At 39.7% G+C, this 19,110-nt stretch overlaps 1 pseudogene across 1 annotated transcript; it reads left to right on the forward strand.

Moving 5' to 3' along the window:
* The first annotated feature begins 722 nt into the window (after positions 1-722).
* LOC102426902 lies at positions 723-1,114 on the forward strand (annotated as a pseudogene). The gene has a single exon (XR_001348233.2). The product of XR_001348233.2 is annotated as a dynein light chain Tctex-type 1 pseudogene (transcript).
* The last annotated feature ends 17,996 nt before the right edge of the window (positions 1,115-19,110 follow it).

The following is a 19,110-nucleotide window of genomic DNA, read 5'->3' on the forward strand; positions in this document are numbered from 1 at the left end:
TGATGGCAGAAAGCCCCCAATACAATTTTTAAATATTACTATTATCACTATGAGTTAATTTTTTTCTATCAAATGGGAACAGTAATAGGGTTTCATTGGTCTTTTCATATATTAAATAGATAAGAACTAAAATGCAAAATTCCATAGAGAACTTTATAGTTTCTTTCTTCAGGAGTTTTTCAATAACCTAGGGGCAAAACTACCTTAGAGAAAGTGGGGGGAGGTCAGGAGGGAAAAAGACAAGACCTAGGTTAGTCCTATATTAGTCAAGTCTGGAATAATTGTGCTGTGGGGTATTAGGGAGAAAAGAAATATTTACAAGAATCTCTGCAGCCCCCTTGTCAGGCACTCCTACAATGCCTCATTTGATTCTTGGACCAATCTGGTGAGATATTCATTTCATCCATAAGGAGTCTCAAAGAAGGTCCAGTATATTTAACCCAATTCCCTTTTTCGATCTCGTGAGGCTTTCGGGAAAGAAACTATAAATATGTAACACAAAAAGAAACAATAAGGACTATATCAAAGACATTTCTGAAGTTTACAAGTTTTACATTTACTATCAGGAATCAATCCATCCCCTAAAATATCCATAATTCTAATCAACATGAAGGGCCTCCTCTAAATAATTAACTTACAGATAAGATTGTAAAGAGAAATCCAATTTGTAGATGCATTGCATTCCAGCAGGAGGAAGTCTAACAACAATAACAAAAGGTAGGGATGGAAGACTACCAGAGTGCGGAAGAGACCACTTTTGCTGTTGACGAAGTGAGCAACATTGTGAAAGAGGCTATAGAAAGTGCCATCGGTGGCAACGCCTATCAGCACAGCCAAGTCAATCAGTGGACCACAAATGTCGTAGAACAAACTTTAAGCCAACTCACCAAGCTGGGAAAACCATTCAAATACAGTGTGACCTGTATAATTATGCAGAAGAACGGAGCAGGACTACACACGGCGAGTTCTTGCTTCTGGGACAGCTCTACTGACGGGAGCTGCACCGTGCGATGGGAGAACAAGACCATGTACTGCATCGTCAGCGCCTTCGGACTGTCCATCTGACTGACCTCCTCATCCCCCCAGGCTCTTTCTCCTCTGTCTCAACATTTCTCCGATCTTCTAACCACCAGCCATAAATTCAGTGAACGGCTTTCCCACTCTTTGTTTTCTGTGGCACTTTCTACATGCAGAGAAAACCCAAAAGACCGCACTGTCCTGTGATCAGCACACCCTCAATCACAGATCGTTCTTGGGCAGTCGGAACCTGGACTGCCACGTGACCACACTCTGAATATCTCTGTTCAAAGGTGCTACACACTCAACCTGCTAGTGTGAACCTTTCTCTACTCTGAAATCATTCAAACACACTAATTTTTCCATACTTTGTACTTTTGTTAAAAAAAAGGTAGGAGTATACTAGGACAGTATTGTTTATACAAAGTGTGGTCCACAGATAACACGCTAAAATCTTGGGGTGCCTGCTGGGGTAGATTTGCCAAAAGGTTAGTCAAGTTTAAGCTTCTGGGATACCTGCTGTGACATCTTACCTAATTTTATACTTGTAAGTTTAAGTTATTTTCCTTCAGAGGAACCTTCCCAAAATTATAGCAGAAGTTGTCAATGAGTCTTATCAAAATGATGTCTTGGAGAGAAAGAGTGGGTTACATCATATCTAAAGTAAGTCATAGGGTTGAGGAAGAGTTTTGTAAGATTGAAAAGACTTGAGCTTGTTATAAATAGTGAGGAATGAGCCAGCAGGGCAATGTAGTCCTTTCCACTTGTTTGTTTTGAATCTTTAAATAGGTTATATGAGGCTCATTTTCTTCAACTATAAAATGAAGATAACAATATCTATCTTACATGGTTGTTGTACCAGTTACTGTCAATATAAGGAGAGTGTCTAAACAAATACATGGTGGTCACTCAATAAATAAATGTTGCTAAATATTACTATCATTACAACAAACATACAAGCTAAGAATGCATGGGGAACTGAGGCAGCAAAAGCTGAAATGACCTTCCCAGGGTCATTCAGCTGTTAAGTGGGATCCAGATATCATATCCAGCAGGCCAGTGCCAGGGTACACTGTGTTGACCATGACAAGAACTCCTTCCTTGAGCAAACTTTAGTCGGGCTCATCTGAGCCTTCTTTCCAAGTAGGTCTCAACCTGGCCCCTGTCCTGTTGAGTCCAGTTTCTTTTGTTGTGTGTTTTTTATTGATTTTTAGAGAGGGGGGGGGATGTGAGAGGGAAACATCAATTGGCTGCCTCCTGCATGCTCCCTACCAGGGATAGAGCCAGCAACCCTGCCAGGTGCCCTGACTAGGAATCGAACCCCAACCCTTCAGTGCATGGGACAACGCCCAACCAAATGAGTCATACCAGCCAGCCAGGGCGGTTGAATCCAGTTTTAACAAATAATTCTGTTAAGCCAGTTTATAAAGAATCCATCCACCCTTAACATCTAAGTCCTTGGCTTGTCTTTTGCAAGAATTCTGTTAAGCCAGTTTAACAAGAATCCCCTACCCTTGATATCTAATCAAATTCCTCTTAGTAATTTTTCATCCATTGACTCCCTGACTCTGCTCATTGGCTGTAAAACCCCAGCTGTCTTTGCTGTATTCAGAGTTGGGTTCAATCTCTCTAACCTACTGCAATCGTCTTGAATAAAATCTTCCTTGCTATTTTTAGCAAGTGTCTGGAACAATTCTTTTCTTTTACAATCACTGTGCTGTATTACCTATGAAACATGATGAAACAGCAATTTAGTTGTAATGCCATTAAACTCAGTTAGAAATGCAGTATTACACCATAGTTAAGGGCAAGGCTTTCTCTGTAGGGGTGGATGAGGTTCTGCTACCTCCTGCATCCGTGATCTTAGGAAAGTTGCCCACATTCTAGCAAAGCTAGCCTCATCTATAAAAAAGGATATAATAGCAATAGTATTTACTTTAAAAGTAGTTTTTTTGTGTGTGAAAATTCCATGTAAGCAGAACATAGGAAGGTATTGAATATTGCTATCTATTTTAAAGTTTTTATTGAGTAAGAAATCCACTGTTATATATTAAGTGGAGCAAACCCTAATTACCCTATTTATTCTGCAAAATACCCTCTACTCCCAGCACCTCCAAGTCCCCATTATTCTGCTATGTATTTTTTCTGTAGCATTTATCACCTAGCATGCTATATGATTTACTCATGCATTAGGCTTATTGGTTTGCTTGGGTTTTTGCCTCTTTTTCTAATTTCCCAGAGGAAGAATTTATTGTCCCTGGCCCATGGGAAGAACTCAAGCAATATTTGTTGATTGGATTAATAAAATATTAGCTCTGAAGGAAAAGCTGGTAAGGAAAAAGATAGAGGAAGTTAGTGGAGCTTCAGAAAAATAGTTGGTGGCGTCAGGGCCAAAGCAGGTTCCTTCATATGCCTAATTTTCTTTCAAATTATTGACTTTCTTCTCTCCAGACTGAGAAGTGTCAGGTATAGGGTTATTTTCTTACTGGAAAGTAGAATGAAGAGTGGACCAAAGAAAGAAGAGAAAGGAGGAGGTAGAAAGGTTTATCTGAGGAAGAATAAGAGAATACTGCTAAACCAGAATCTGCATTGTAACAAGATACCTAGGAGATTTGGATACATATTAAAGCTTGAGAATCCTGGTTAAAAATAGCATTTCTCCAAGGTTGGATTGCCAATAGCAGAATCACCCTGGGACACTTGATAAACATTCAGATGCGTGGGACTACTTTGACCTCACCTAATGAGAATCTCTGAATATGGAGCCAGGGATCACCATTAACCAATAGCCCAGGTGATACTCATACACAGTAACATTTGAGAACCACCATTCAATATAATTAAGCATCTGAGATTTAGATCTTTTCGAGTTAGATGGAACAAAAGAGACTATGTGGGTTTTTGTTTGTTTGTTTTAATCCTTGCCCAAGAATATGCCCATTGATTTCATTGATATTAGAGAGAAGGGAAGCGGGGACAGGGAGGGGGACCCAGGGAGGGAGAAAGGAGGGGAGAGAGAGAGAGAATCCATTGGCTTCCTCCCACATACGAACCCAAAACCCAGGTATGTGCCCTGAGTGGGACCCCAACCCACAACTTTTCGGAATATGGAATGATGCTCCAACCAACTGAGCCACACTAGCCAGGGCAGGCTATGAGATTTAAAACAAAATATTGAATATTGGAATATTGCTCTCAAAATTCTAGAGAGCTGGGCCAAATTAGAGCTAATTATCAAAAACAGGCAACTAAACAGAGGTTAGCTTCAGGGAAAGATGGTTCACTGGATCACTTAGAATCAGTTTTTCCCAGTCGTTGACAAAAAGGGTTCCCAGGGGAGCTATACAGGCAGTTTTTAAACAGACGACCTGGGAGATAGGGCCACCGAAGGAAAGCTTCCAGTGACCAGAGTTATATTTATCTTCCTGCCTTAGGCACTCACCAATTATAAGCACTAGAGATGGGAGTTGGCCTCCCTGGTGGAAAAGGAGGCACAAGAGTAGAGGAATGCCTCTCTATGTCTTGGTTTATTATAAAGGAACAGATCTTAGAAAAATTTGTGAGCAACAACCCACAAACAACATAAAAAAAGAAAAAGATTGTAAGCCGGCGGTATGACAGTCAAACTAGCATCAACGTTTTAAGAGTGGAAGAATATAACAATGAGGAAAAATAAAGAAAAAAATTACTCCCTGGCTGGTGTGGGTCAGGTGTTATCCCATGCACCTACAGATTGCTGGTTTGATTCCAGGTCAGGGCACATGTCCGAGGTATCAGGCTCGATCCCCAGTAAGAGGGGGGCATGCAGGAGGCAGCCAATCATTGTTTTGCTCTCACATCGATGATTCTCTCTCTCTTCCTCTCTTTTTAAAAATCAATAAAATATTGTAAACAACATAAAATAAAGAAAAATAAAGAGACATTCTACATGCTTATTACTCACAGTGTGGTCCATGAACTAGCAGCATCAGCTTCCTCTGGGAGCTTGTTAGGAATGAAAACTCTTAAGCTCCGACTTAAATACCCCTCAGAAGGAATCTACATCCTAACAAGATCCCCAGGTGATCTGTGGTCACGCTAATATTCCAGAAGCACTGAGCCACATCCGAGTTCTCAAAGTTGGCCTGTACATTAAAATCACATGAGAAGCTTTTAAACTTGGGATGCCCGAACCCTCCAGACCCTCTTTAACAGGATTTTCCAGGCGTCCGAATTTTTAAAGCTCTCTATGTATAGCCGAGGTTGAAGACCACTTCTGTAGTTCTAAAGTTACAGCACAGGTATAAGACTTTGGCCTTTTTCAAAGAAGGTGGCCTCTGACTTTTTTTTAAATTAAGCCATAGCATTCTATATACGACAAAACTTAAGGTACCAGCAGATGAACAGAAATCTGGATGATGATTTAGTGAATCACTGATAAGTACAGGGAAAGCACCATATATAGATACGTAGTTAATGGCTAATAGAGAGGTGTGTTCTCCTGCCCAATGCATGAAACCCGTCAGATGCTCGTCAATTCAGGTAATCCTCTGAGAATAAGTAGAAAAGCTTGAAGAAATCTAAAATGCTACTCTAATGGCTTAAGTATTTGTGAGGACAAGTGGTATTTGCATCTCTTCTTCCAGTTAAAGGTCATGACATTATAAGAGAACTGAGGATTTGAGATATGAATGTGTTTTAATAATCAGATAATCTGGGTCTAAGGTGAAAGGTCTTTGTTCAGATCCACAATACATGTTTTAACTACTTGTGCAATAAACAGACACTGACTTTTACATGCTGGAAAGCACGATTTAAATATGTGAATTCTTCATAAACTCTACACTATGCTGTATACCTGAGACCAATAGAAAATAATATTGCACGTGAACTGTAATTGAAAAACAAAACACCAAAAATATAAATATTTGAATTCTTATGGTAATTCTAGTGTGTTCTTATAGTAAAAGCAATTTAAAATTCAAAGGAATGAGATCACAAAGTAGAGATATAGTAGGATCATTTAAACTGAAAGGTAGAAGACTAATACAATGCTGAAATAAAACTATACAATTAGATGTTATGAAAGGCAGTACACATATCAGTAACCTAAAAAAAAAAAACCACTTAGAAGAGGAACTCCATTCTGGAAAGGTGATCAGATACAATCTTTAAAACTAAAAACAAGACAATGAAAATTTACAGAATAATCAGTGAAATTAAGTTAAAACTCAATACCATTAGTAAACACACTGACACTGGTTTCCCTAGCACTTCAGAGAGGACTTGTGCTTCAATACAGTAATAAGAAGAAAGGGCACCTTTTGTAAAATGCTATGACATGCAGAAGACAGACACTGAAATCTGCAAACCTGAGGGGAGGGCATGGAGAAAGCACATGGATAAGAATAAGCAGAGAAAAAGAAGAGATCTAGTACATAAAAGGTTTGGATAGAATCCATCATTTATTGAATTATTCAACAAAAATGTACTGAGCAGCTGTTTCTCAGACCCTGTACTATACAAGGCTACAGGCAGTTGAAGGATGGTCAACCAGGCGTTTGTGTCAATGTTGTTTTCCTAACAGGGAAGAGAAAAATGAACTCAGACATGATGCCAACTAGAGAAACACTTCAAATAGCTAGATGTTTTCATCCGGCTAAGAGTAGAGAAGCTGATAAATGCTTTACTTGCCTAGCTGACAAATCCGGAATTAGAAAAAACAAATGAGACATATACCTCTCACAACATCATTGTGACCCCATGGTTGATAAAGGAAATAAATGAGAGAAAATAATATTGAGGCAGGATAGTAAAAAGCTAGAAAATTCTCTTGGCAAGTGGAATGGGGAAACTGAGACTGACATCTAAACAGATGGCCAAGCAATTTACAGCCAGATAATAAATATCAAGGTCTTATCTTCCCTAACCACGGACACTTAGGAGCAAATGGTTTACACATCCCAGACCTTGCAGGGGCAAACCTGCCTCGGGTCCCTGTCCCTTTGTGGTAACATTCTTTGAAGGTGAAACTGACCAGAAAATGACCCTTATTCCTCTATAATCTATATGCTCATTTTGATGAATCGGCATACTAAAAGGCACACCTGGGAAGCTGATGGATATTCTATTGAGATCCTCCCCTTAGACCTCCCTTACAATTCCCACCTTCAGAAAACATAAAAACCCTTAAGACAAAGGCCTCAGTGCATTCTCTCTAGAGCACGCCCGTGCCCTCACATCCCTCTTTCCTCAGGTGTGTATATTTGCGTTCTCTCTCTTAAGCTCTAAAGGTTCCCAGGAGACTTGCAAGCAGGGGAGCATCAGGTAGTGGCAGCTTGTCCCAGTCTAACCCCCCAACCTGTCTCCAATGGCCCTCCTTTTGCCTCTGCAACTTGTTTCCTGAGTCCATGCAGCCCAGCTGACTCACCTCTACCTCTGTGATTTTCTTTCTAAAGGGCAAAGGCAGCTCTGATCTTGCCTCTTTTATCTTAAGACAAAAAACATTTCCTTGTTTTACTGTCTTCAGCATTAATAAACATGCACTCAAAATCACCTGGACTTGCTCAGTCAGTGTGGCTCAATGGTTGAGCATCAGCCCATGAATCAGGAGGTCACCAGTTTGATTCCCTTCCCAGGGCACATGCCCAGGTGTGGGCTCAATCCCTACTAGGGGTATGCAGGAGGCAGCCAATCAATGTTTCTCTCTCATTGATGTTTCTATCTCTCTATACATCTCCCTTCTTCTCTAAAATAAATAAAAATATTTTTAAATCACCTGGACTCATATCGTGAAATATTTCCTGCATGACTGTGGGAGGGCAAGGCAGCCTCAGTCCTGGTCCTTTTCTGCTGACAATAACACCATTGTGTAGGATAATAAGTATATAACAACTATGATACTCATAAGTCCCCAAATTAAGGAAAGTAAAATTCAAAGACCTCAGAGGAAGAGTAAGGAAAAAGCTATAAAGGGAAACATTCAAGATTTTCCAGATCAGACCTTAGGGAATAATGGGTGTTTTCCTATGAAGAGATAATGTTCACTCCACAAAACTAGTAAGAACATGTATATGATAAGAAATTCAACACAGGGATTAAAATGCTGAAATTACGTAACTAAAATTAAATGAAGAAAAAGACAACTACCTAGGAAAAAATAGCACATCTATAATAATAAAAGTGTAACATGCTAATTAGATGGGAAAGCCGAAGGAGCTTCCAAACATCATTCTGGATGAAGCTGCAGTGGCGGGGGCTGAGTCAGAAAAGGTTAGGGGCGATCAGGAAGGCAGGCAAGCAGTTAGGGGCAATCAGGCAAGCAGGCGAGTTGTTAGGGGTGATCAGGCAGGCAGGCAAGTGGTTGGGGGTGATCAAGTAGGCAGGCAAGCAGTTAGGTGAGCAGTTAGGGATGATCAGGCAAGCAGGCAGAGTTGTTAGGGGCAATCAGGCAGGCAGGCGAATGGTCAGGGGCGATCAGGCAGACTGGCAAGTGGTTAGGGGTGATCAGGCAGGCAGATGAGTGGTTAGGGGCGATTAGGCAGGCATGCAGAATGCTTAGGGGTGATGAGGCAGGCAGGCAGGCAAGTGGTTAGGAGCCAGGGATCCAGGATTGCAAGAGGGATGTCTGACTGCCGGTTTAGGCCCGATCCTGCAGGGATTTCCCCAAGGGGTCCCAGATTGCGAGAGGGTGCAGGCCTGGCTGAGGGACTTCCCCCCCGCCCCCACTGCCATGCACAAATTTTGTGCACCCGGCCCCTAGTAGGATATAATGGACAATAATGAACAGGTAAGAAAAGCAACAGGAAACAAGTGGTTGCTTCTGGATTCTGTACATTGCAATCAAATTGTCTTTAACATGCAAAGATGGTAAGTCATTGTGATATTGTGAATAGAACTCCTAAATGCCTTGTAATTGCTTGAATGATAGGAGTGAGAAGATCATCTTTGGTTATTCACAATAAGACCCTACAACCATACCTGAGTTTATCCTAATGTGGTGACTATTGGAGGATAGAGACTGGTTGCCAGAGAAACCAAGCATTGATTAGAGAGTTGGAACTTTTATTTTTCTTAATTATTTTATTATTATTTTTTTAAAGTATGTGTTATTGATTTTAGAAAGAGAGAAATGGAGAGGGATAGAGAGATAGAGACATCGACTAGAAAGAAACATCTATCGGCTGCCTCTGGCATGTCCCTACTTGGAATGGAGCCCACATCTTGGGCATATGCTCTGAACAGGAATGGAACCGATGACCTCTTGGTTCATAGGTTGACACTCAACCACTGAGCCATATTGGCCAGGCAGAGGATTGTGACTTTTAGCCCCACCACCCAATATCAGGGATGGAGAGAGGAATTAGAAATTAAGTTCAATCACCAATAGCCAATGATTTAATCAATCATGCCTACATAGTAAGACCTCCATTTAAAAAAAAAGAATTAACAAAAGGCTTCAGAGAGCTTCCAACTTGGTAAACACATGGATGTACTGGGAGCTTTCACATGCAAATGGGCATGAAAGCTCTGCACCGCTTCTCACCTATCTTGCCCTATGCATCTCTTCCATTTGGCTGCTCCTGAACTGTGTCCTTTACCACAAACTGATAATAGTAAGTAAAGCATTTTCCTGAATTTGTGAGCTGTTCAATTAAGTCATCAATCTCAGGATGGGGTAGGGGAATCCCCAATTTATAGCTGGTTTATCAGAAATACAGGTAACAAGCTGTGACCGAAGATTTGGTTTAAAGTGAGAGGCAGCCTTGTGAGATTAGTCCTTAACCTGGAGATTCTGCACTATCTCTGGGTAGTGTCAGAATTAAATTGTAGGACATTCAGTTGATGTTCAAAGAGTTAGTTAATTGACTAGTCTTGGGAAATCCTCCATGTATTTGGTGTCAGCAGAGTTGTGAGTGCAAAAAGAGGTGTATTTTGTTTTGTTTTAGTAATGCACATAACAAAAATTCCTAAATACTCACTATCCCTAAACCCCTCTTCCTTGAGAAGGTATAGACACATATTTCTCTGAATTTGCTATGATTTCTACTCTACTCTCTTAGAAAAAGATAAATAAGAGCCTATTACACTTATTTATAAGATGTACCTTCATCCAAAATGGTAATAAAATTAAGAAAAATATTTTTAATTATCTATATTTTGATTAACCTGACAAGACCCAATCTACCATAAGTTGCTGCTGCTGCTGTTTTAGTGTGTTTTTTCTCCCAATAGACTTTAGAAAATATTTTGGGAAATGGTTAGAATGAAGTTACCATAAAACAGTGATTCTCAACCTTGGCTGCACATTAGAATCACCTGGGAATCGTTTTAAAATCCTGACTTCTGGGCCTCATACTCCAGAAATTCTGTTTCTTTGTTATGGGGTGGGGCCACAACATTAGTAACAAAGAAACAGAATTTCAGGAGGATGAGGCCCAGAAATCAGGATTTTAAAAAGATTCTTAGGTGATTCTAATGTGCAGCCAAGGTTGAGAACCACTGCCATAAAAGATGGATGTAACCTGGCATTTTAAATTTAGGTTCAACTAAAATACAAAAATGGATTGAACTTATATTAACTTCTAAAGGTAGTCTAGGCAGAGTGGGTTTCTACAGCTTTCATTTAAAAGGAATAACACATTGAGTTGTCATTTCTCAAAATTATTTACTCAGCTGTCTGTGGCCATTCAATTGATTTGTCAATACACATTGAGCCATCTCAATTTTAATATGCTTTAAAAAGTGACATTTATATTCAGAGTAAAATGTCAATAATAGTAAAATATTTTGAAAATTGTTCTCTGAAATATGTAAATATCCTCTCACAGGAGCCGTAAGTAAAATATCAATTTTCAGACTCTTTGAACCAATTCTGGAAATGCAGATCACTTGGAATTGATCACTTTCTGATATAAAGTCATAAATAATATCTTGTTATGGTTTGACTTTAGAAATGTCTATTGTCATTTGGAATATTGTTCAATCTTACTTTGAACCATCTACTCAAAAATCCCCAAAATGATTAATATAAACTTCAAAGTTGACCAATTTTTGAACAAAATTCACATTGAGTTTATTTGTATTAATAATTGTGTTATCTGCTAAGTAAATATCAGCTAAACTTTTTTTCAACAAAATTCACATTGAGCTTATTTGTATTAATAATTGTTATCTGCTAAGTAAATATCAACTAATTTAAACTATTTCCATGTTACTGTCAAGATGAATGTGTATATAAATAAATTTTTCTGGAGAAAATAAGATCCTCAAAAACATCTAAAATGGAGGGGGGCGGGAATGACATTATACATGTAAAGTTTATTGTAGAATCCACATCAGCTGCTGTTCTGACTGTTGTAACCTCATGTTTACAGCAAATCATGAATATTGAAAAATTAAGTTTTCAAACCCAACCACCAATTGAAACTTTTTTCTTTATTAAGATATTACATATGTGTCCTTATCCTCCCATTGCCCCCCACCCCACCCCCCACTCATGCCCTCACCCCCCCTAGTGTCTGTGTCCATTGGTTATGCTTACATGCATGCATACATACAAGTCCTTTGGTTGATCTCTCCCCCTCCCTCCACCCTCCCCTGCCTTCCCTCTGAGGTTTGACAGTCTAATCTATGCTTCTCTGTCTCTGGATCTGTTTTTGTTCATTATATTCCACAAATGAGTGATATTTATCTTTCTCTGACTGACTTATTTCGCTTAGCATAATGCTCTCCAGGTCCATCCATGCTGTTGCAAATGATAGGAGTTCCTTCCTTTTTACAGCAGCATAGTGTTCCATTCTGTAGATGTACCAGTTTTCTAATCCACTCAATTGCTGATGGACACTTAGGCTGTTTCCAAATCTTAGCTATTGTAAATTGTGCCGCTATGAACATAGGGGTGCATATATCCTTTCCAATTGGTGTTTCTAGTTTTTTGGGATATATTCCTAGAAGTGGAATCACTGGGTCAAATGGGAATTCCATTTTTAGTTTTTTGAGGAAACTCCAGACTGTTCTCCATAGTGGTTGCACCAGTCCGCATTCCCACCATCAGTTCAGGAGGGTTCCTTTTTCTCTGCATCCTCCCCAGCACTTGTCATTTGTTGATTTGTTGATGATAGCCATTCTGACAGGTGTGAGATGGTGCCTCATTGTCATTTTGATTTGCATCTCTCGGATGATTAGTGACTTTGAGCACGTTTTCATATGTCTCTTGGCCTTCATATGTTTTTAAAAAAATAATGAAACCTCATGTATCCCATCCCTAGATTTTTTAAACTGATGGTGGATAATTCAACTGTTCTCAAGTGACAAATCAAATACACTTTGACAACAAACTTTGTTTTCCTGATTAAACAACATTAAGCAACTAGAAACACTTTTTTTAGTTTCCTCAAAAAAACAGCAGCTCACAACCACTATTCCTTTCTTTACACTTCCCCCTTAAACCCTTTATGAGAAAAAGAGCATTGCAAGAACAATAAGTAAGGTATGGGTACTGAACTAAGGAGATTAGGGGACTTGGTAAGTGGGACACCTGCTATTCAGCTCTAACCAACTGTTTCCTAGCAGCACTTTGGGAACAAAGTTGTCAAATCCTCTGATTAAAAAAAATCCCTGTTGTTATGTGGATTCTTCTGAAATGTAAATGTTTGCTACTGTAGGTCCTGGGCTCCCTGCCTTCTGGTGACTTAGTGAGCACTGCACTGCAGAGTCCTCCTGTGGCCGGCTGGGGCCATGTGACTGGTTCTGCTCAATGACTTGTAAGCCAGATTTTCGTTGTGCAGATATGACCTTCCAAAGCTCTTTCCTCAGCAACTATTCATATTCCAGATAGTGGTTGCTTTATGGAGGCAGGTCCGGAGCAAAGACACTTCAGTGCTATTGTCCTCCCATGATGTCTATGCTACATGATTGAGAGTTAAAATGTTGTTATTGTAAACTCATGAGGTGTGCGTGTGAATGTGCGCGCGCGCGCGCGCGTGTGTGTGTGTGTGTGTGTGCATGTGTGTGTGTGTGTGCATGTGTGTGTGTGTACTATAAAAAGCTTTTCCTGGCTGAGAGAGTCATTAACACAAATCCACACAGCAATGTGGGTCAGAATTTACCCATGGGCCATCACCTTGCCGTCCAAATCACATAGTTTGCTTAGTATGAGAGTGGACATGCTTTGACTTCAATAAACAAAAGAATCTTAGATTGCTACATAGAATGAGTGATTGTGGCATTAATTAGTGAAGAATGAAGCGAAAGGGGTAAGAAAGGGAGACCAGGGAAACAGGCAAACACAGAATAAAACAAAGTGGATTCTAAGAGTCCAGTCTGTTCATAAGCACTTGCTGGTACCCATCTTACTTTCCACGATCCTCTTCCCGAATATACTTAGAGCTTTTCTGAAGCCTTCTCATTGCACCCAGCTGCCCAGGTTTAAACCTTTTTGCCCCTCCCCTTTACTAAATGTCCGGGTCTTTTGCCCTCTGAGAAAGGCAGTCAACTCTTTACAAAACCTTTACATTGGAGTTTAGGACTTACATGTGTATGGCTATTAATATATTCTCCATCTTTACACTACAGTGTTTTCACCTTTAAAATACGGTCTATATGCATAAATACTTAGATTGAAGAAGTAGAAGTATTAGCTTAGTTGCAGAAGGTACAGATTCTGGAGGCAGACATCCTGAGTGCATAGGCTTATAGTGTGTGGCTTTGAGAAAGTAATGTTTTGTGATTTTGCCTCCATTTTCTCAATATTAGCAATAATAAGAGTATCTATTCCATCAGGTTCTCTTATGTACTTAGTGCCTGGTATTTGGTAAGTGCCACATGCATGTTTGTTATAATACATGTGCAAACACATAAGAAAATGGATACATGTTAGGAATATTAAGTTTCAGACTGCTGTGAAATATTGGCCCAGAAAAGAGGGACTAGAATGACTTTTAACATCCTTCAAGTTCCACGGTATCCTCCTTCATGCCTGGTATTCAACTTATTATTTTCAACAATAAAAGTCAGAATTTCATCTATGTGAATATTGCATCAAGCTTACACCTTTGGCGGCAAGAACTGAATGACTGATAGCCTTTTCCATTTACAACAGATAGGAAAGATTATTTAACAGTAACACATCAGAAGAGAGAGAAAACCTACTCAGAAGCTAAACAAAACATCTGTCCCTTGCAATCGTCAGGCAGTATACTTAAAACACTTTAACCCAACTCCCCGAAAGCCTTGTTTTGTTGCCTAAACTCCAAAGGAAAAAAATGTGTCATTTCAATAAGTCTTTGCTCTTAACTTGGAAAGTGAGTTGGTCTTTCAGTTTATCTCTTTTTATATAGTCAAGCATAAAGTTTAAGGGATGCCTTCCATCAAAGATGCTTCCTCATAAAACATCTTTCCCACTGTGTTCTGTATTCACGTGTTATGCCATAAAAGTGAAGTACACGTTCATTCTTCCTACACCCTCAGTTGTATTTACAGACTTCCATTGAAAATCACCCACAAAAGTAACAGAAGCTTCTTTGCCCCTCACCCCTCCCCAACCCCCTTGGATATTTGCTGTGCTTGTTGTTCTTCTAAGTCTGTGATAACCGATAAAGGGTGGTTCACAAGCCTATGCAATAAATCAGTGCTTCTAAATCCTGATGTCTCCTGGTTACCTCTTTTTTCAGCAGGGGATAGAGGGGCATACATACAAAACTTAGAGGAATGTTTGACGTTCCCAACAGATTTAGAAAACAGATTCTGTTTGACTTTTCTAAACTTAAGACTATATGGGGGGTAAATTCAAGAAACATATTTACAGGTAATGCAGGAAACAATTCTGAGACAACCTGTAGAAATTTCAGAATTGACAATTACTTCAGATTTTCAACAAGGAAACCCCTGAAGCAAATTGCAAACTAATACTCGGCATATTACATTCAATGCAGATGTCTTCTGTATCGGTCTGTCTGTGGATCTCACTTATCTCCTGCAATCAGCAGTTTCATTATGAAAGTTACTACTTTATATTGTTGCCTTCATTTCCTCCAGACTTGACCTTATTGGTATAGTCTGAGAGAATTGGAAGGCTCGAAAACCTATTCATCTTTCATCAAAACACTGTATTTAAAACTGAAAGCAATTCTGCGGCATAACTACTTCCAATCCTTATGATACCACAGTTCCTTCTTGTTGCTTTATGAAACAGATTTCCATTTGTTGTCTGAAATCTTTACAAATGTCTTTAATATATAAACTCTCCAGTGATAAAAAGCATGGGAAATACAGCTTTTTGTTGATAAAAACTAAACTACATAATCACCAATGTAGTTGTTTATTATGTCCCTTCAAAACACAGTATGAAATATAAAAAAGCTAAAAATTTTAAGTTATTTTCTATATTCATGCTAATCAATATCAAAATATAAGGAACTTTAAAGCTACCAATCAAAACTGAAATGACCCTCCCCCCAAAAAACATTAAAATATTTTTGTTAGATTGATTAGCAGACTAGTGATAACTGGAACTAGATGTCTCTCAGTTATATATGTTAGACAATATTTCACATTTTACATGTATATAAATAAAAGCCTCTTCTGCCTTAAATGCACTCACTCGTCCATTCCACATTTCATGGGACGGCCCTACTAATTCTTTCTCCTGACTGCAAATACATTCATTTTAATGGGAGGAGTTGGAAGCCCCATGGGAGATACTGAAATAATAGCAATTTTCCTTATAACAAAAGCAGATGTTTAAAGAAGTGATTCTAGAGGTATGCAGTGTTTGAATTCCTATATCACTATACTCCCTTTCCTTTTTAAAAATCTAACTAGTAAATTTGACTGTTTAAAGGGAGAGTCAGAAAAAACAGATAGAATGCTTATAAAACTATTTGGACTTTTCTCTGGCCATTAAGCAACAGCCATTATACAGGCAAATGTTTCATTTCCCATTATATCTGTTTGCAAAGAAAAGCACCTGCAGGGCTCCATAGCATAATAAAGTGGCAGCATGACTCTGAGGCACACTCAGAGCCCTCATAAGCTACCGAGTGAGTTCAAGTCTCCTGGCCTTTGGAGATCCGACTAAGCAGCCATCCTTGCCAATTCTGAGGCAAAACAGCAAGAATAACCACGAGAACCAGAAGAAAATCAACTAGCAGCTGTCAGGAAAGCAAATGTAAGGAAAAAGGGCCACCAGTATTGCATATGAAGTACTTAATGCTGACGAGAGTTCTAGGCATGGAATAAGTGGTGTCCGATGAAACACAGGCAGGGAATCTGAAACATAGAAGATCTGAGGGTTCTTGGAATATCTGTAGTAAACAGAATTCATGCATTTGTTCAACATATTATTCAGTACCTACTATTGTACAGAACACTGGAATGGCAAGATAAAACAGATGTGGTCTTAAACCTCAAAGAACTAACAGTGAGCTGAGAAAGTCAGCCTAGTAAAGGGAAACTTAAAATATAGCCCAATAATACCTATGATGAAAGAAAGTACAAAATGCTTTAGGAACCAACCCAGTTCAAACTGGGATGTCAGAAAACGCTTCTTAAGGGCTCAAGATGTTGTGAAGAAGAAAAATATATTATTTTTATAATACATGTTTATTTGTTTGCCACACAAAGATTGTAGAATTTAGTCAGACTGATACCCTTGTGGGTAGCTAGTTATTAATAATAGAAAGGAGCAAAGGGGAGGTGAGACATTATAAGCATGGTCATTTGGGCAGCTTCACCAGGAAGCTGCAACTTTAGACTCCCCAGGGAGCCACCAGTCCATTCCCTGCAGATTACTGGGGGAAGGGACTGGACAAAGGGGGAGATGGGCACATGTGCAGTAAAGTCAGGGTGACTCAGGGAAGATGCCTATAAGTCAAATCTGGAAACAGAAATCACTACCAGCCCAAAATAATTTGGGGATACACAGTCCCTTAGACCCGTGGTCGGCAAACTGCGGCTCGCGAGCCACATGCGGCTCTTTGGCCCCTTGAGTGTGGCTCTTCCTAAGCCTTAGGAGTACCCTAATTACATTAATAACAATGTACCTACCTATATAGTTTAAGTTTAAAAAATTTGGCTCTCAAAAGAAATTTCAATTGTTGTACTGTTGATATTTGGCTCTGTTGACTAATGAGTTTGCCGACCACTGGCCTAGACCAGGAGTGGGGAACCTTTCTTCTGACAAGGGCTATTTGGATATCTATAACATCATTTTCAGGCCAAACAAAATGTTCAACTTAAAAATTAGCCTGCGATATTTAGTCAGATATTTAATTAACTCATCCCTAATGCCTTGGCAGGGCCAGACCAAATGATTTGGGGGGCCTTATATGGACCGTGAGCCTGAAGTTCCCCACCCCTGCCCCAGACATAGGAGCTCGCTCTCTTGGCTCTTGGCTCTCTTATCTCTTGGTTCTCTTGTTTTGTCCCTGCCCGTGTTCCCTCCATGGCCATGGCCCCGTGAACCCCACTTTCAATGGACTGATGAACTGCAGGGGGGACAAAGTAAGCTAGCCTGATGCTGGACTGGACTCAGAGGCAACATGGAAAGGAAACTCTGGACACTGACTTGCATCCTAGCCTTGCTGAAAACGAAATGGGACTTATTTCTTGGAGGGGCTGAGGGAAATGAGACGTTGGAAACTCAGGGGTGTAATGCCACAGAAATAAAGCTTTCTACAATACTTCAACCTCCCGTGGGGGCCTACAGAAATTCTTATTCCAGCAGCACCCCAACTATCCTGCTCCCACTAGCAAAGGGTGGGGACAAGGAGCTTTCCCCACCTATAACAAGACCACCTGGGGCTGAGAGACAGGGCAGTCTAGGTAAAGGAACCTGAGACATGAAGGTGAAAATACCCACAATTCATCTGGGAGCCTCTACCGATTTTGGTGTGTCTGGACACAGGATGGAAATAATCAAAAAAGAACCTTGGGAGATTATGAGGGCTAGGCTATGAAAAGTTTGACACACTAAGCCCGGTAGTTTGTGTTTTATTCTACAGACTATGGGGAAACATTGAGAGAGTTTAGGCAGTGGTGTGATATGATTAGATTTGTGTTTAAGAGCAACTCTCCTGGCAGCCTCAGGAAGAACAGATGGAGGAAGGAGGGGATGATGTACAGAGTGATAAGTTAACAGGCTACTGCATGGAGAAGACTTGACAGCTCAGACCAAGGCATTGACAGCAGTAGTAGAATGAGGGGACAGATTCATGACGTTTAGAAGACTGCATCAATAGAGTTTAGTGATGGATGATATGGGGGAAAGAATGAGCCTAGTATGGCTATTGGATTTCTTATTAGGATGTGTCATTCACCCACTTAGAATACCAGGAGGAGGAGCATGTGGGAAGGAGGAGAACAAATGATTGATTTAGAAGTCCCTGTGGGGTATTCAAAAAGTCTGCTACTGACCATTTAGATAGAGAGATTGGAGCACAGAGAAGCAGTGTGGGTTATACATCCCTACGCACTGGAGTTGTGTAAAGACAGAAAAAAGAATAGGAATACAAGAAGAGAATAGGGCCATCAATGAAGCCAAGAAAAACAAGAGCATTACAGGCAGACACTTGCGCCTGGCTTGCCCGGATATAGCTCTATTGTGAAACTTGCTCCAGACTCAAAATCACTGAAGGGATTAAACATAGACTTACTATGTGATCCAACAATTCCTAAAATATACTAAAAAGAAAGAAAACATGCTCACACAAAAGTTGTACATGAATATTCACAGTATCAATATTCATAAAAGGCAAAAAAGTTGAAATAATTCAATGTCCACGAACTGACCAAAGGTAAGTAAAATGTAGTGTTTCATACAATAAAATACAACATAAACTTGAAAACATTATGCTAAGTGAAAAAAGTCAGCCACTTATGTGAATCTATTTATAGGAAATGTCCAGAATAGGCAAGTCTATGGAAATAAAGTAGTTTATCCATTTTCAAAGGCTAGGGGGATGGAGAGAGTAAGGGATGCTAGATAAAGGGTTTAGGGTTTCTTTCTGGGGTGATAAAGTATTCTAAAGTCGATTGTGGTAGTGACTGCAGGATTCTATGACTGTACTAAATGCCATTGAATTGTACAGTTTAAATGAGTGAATTGGAGGGTAT

This window comes from Myotis lucifugus, unplaced genomic scaffold (assembly GCF_000147115.1).
Source record: "Myotis lucifugus unplaced genomic scaffold, Myoluc2.0 scaffold_53, whole genome shotgun sequence".
In the NCBI taxonomy this organism is placed as follows: domain Eukaryota; kingdom Metazoa; phylum Chordata; class Mammalia; order Chiroptera; family Vespertilionidae; genus Myotis; species Myotis lucifugus.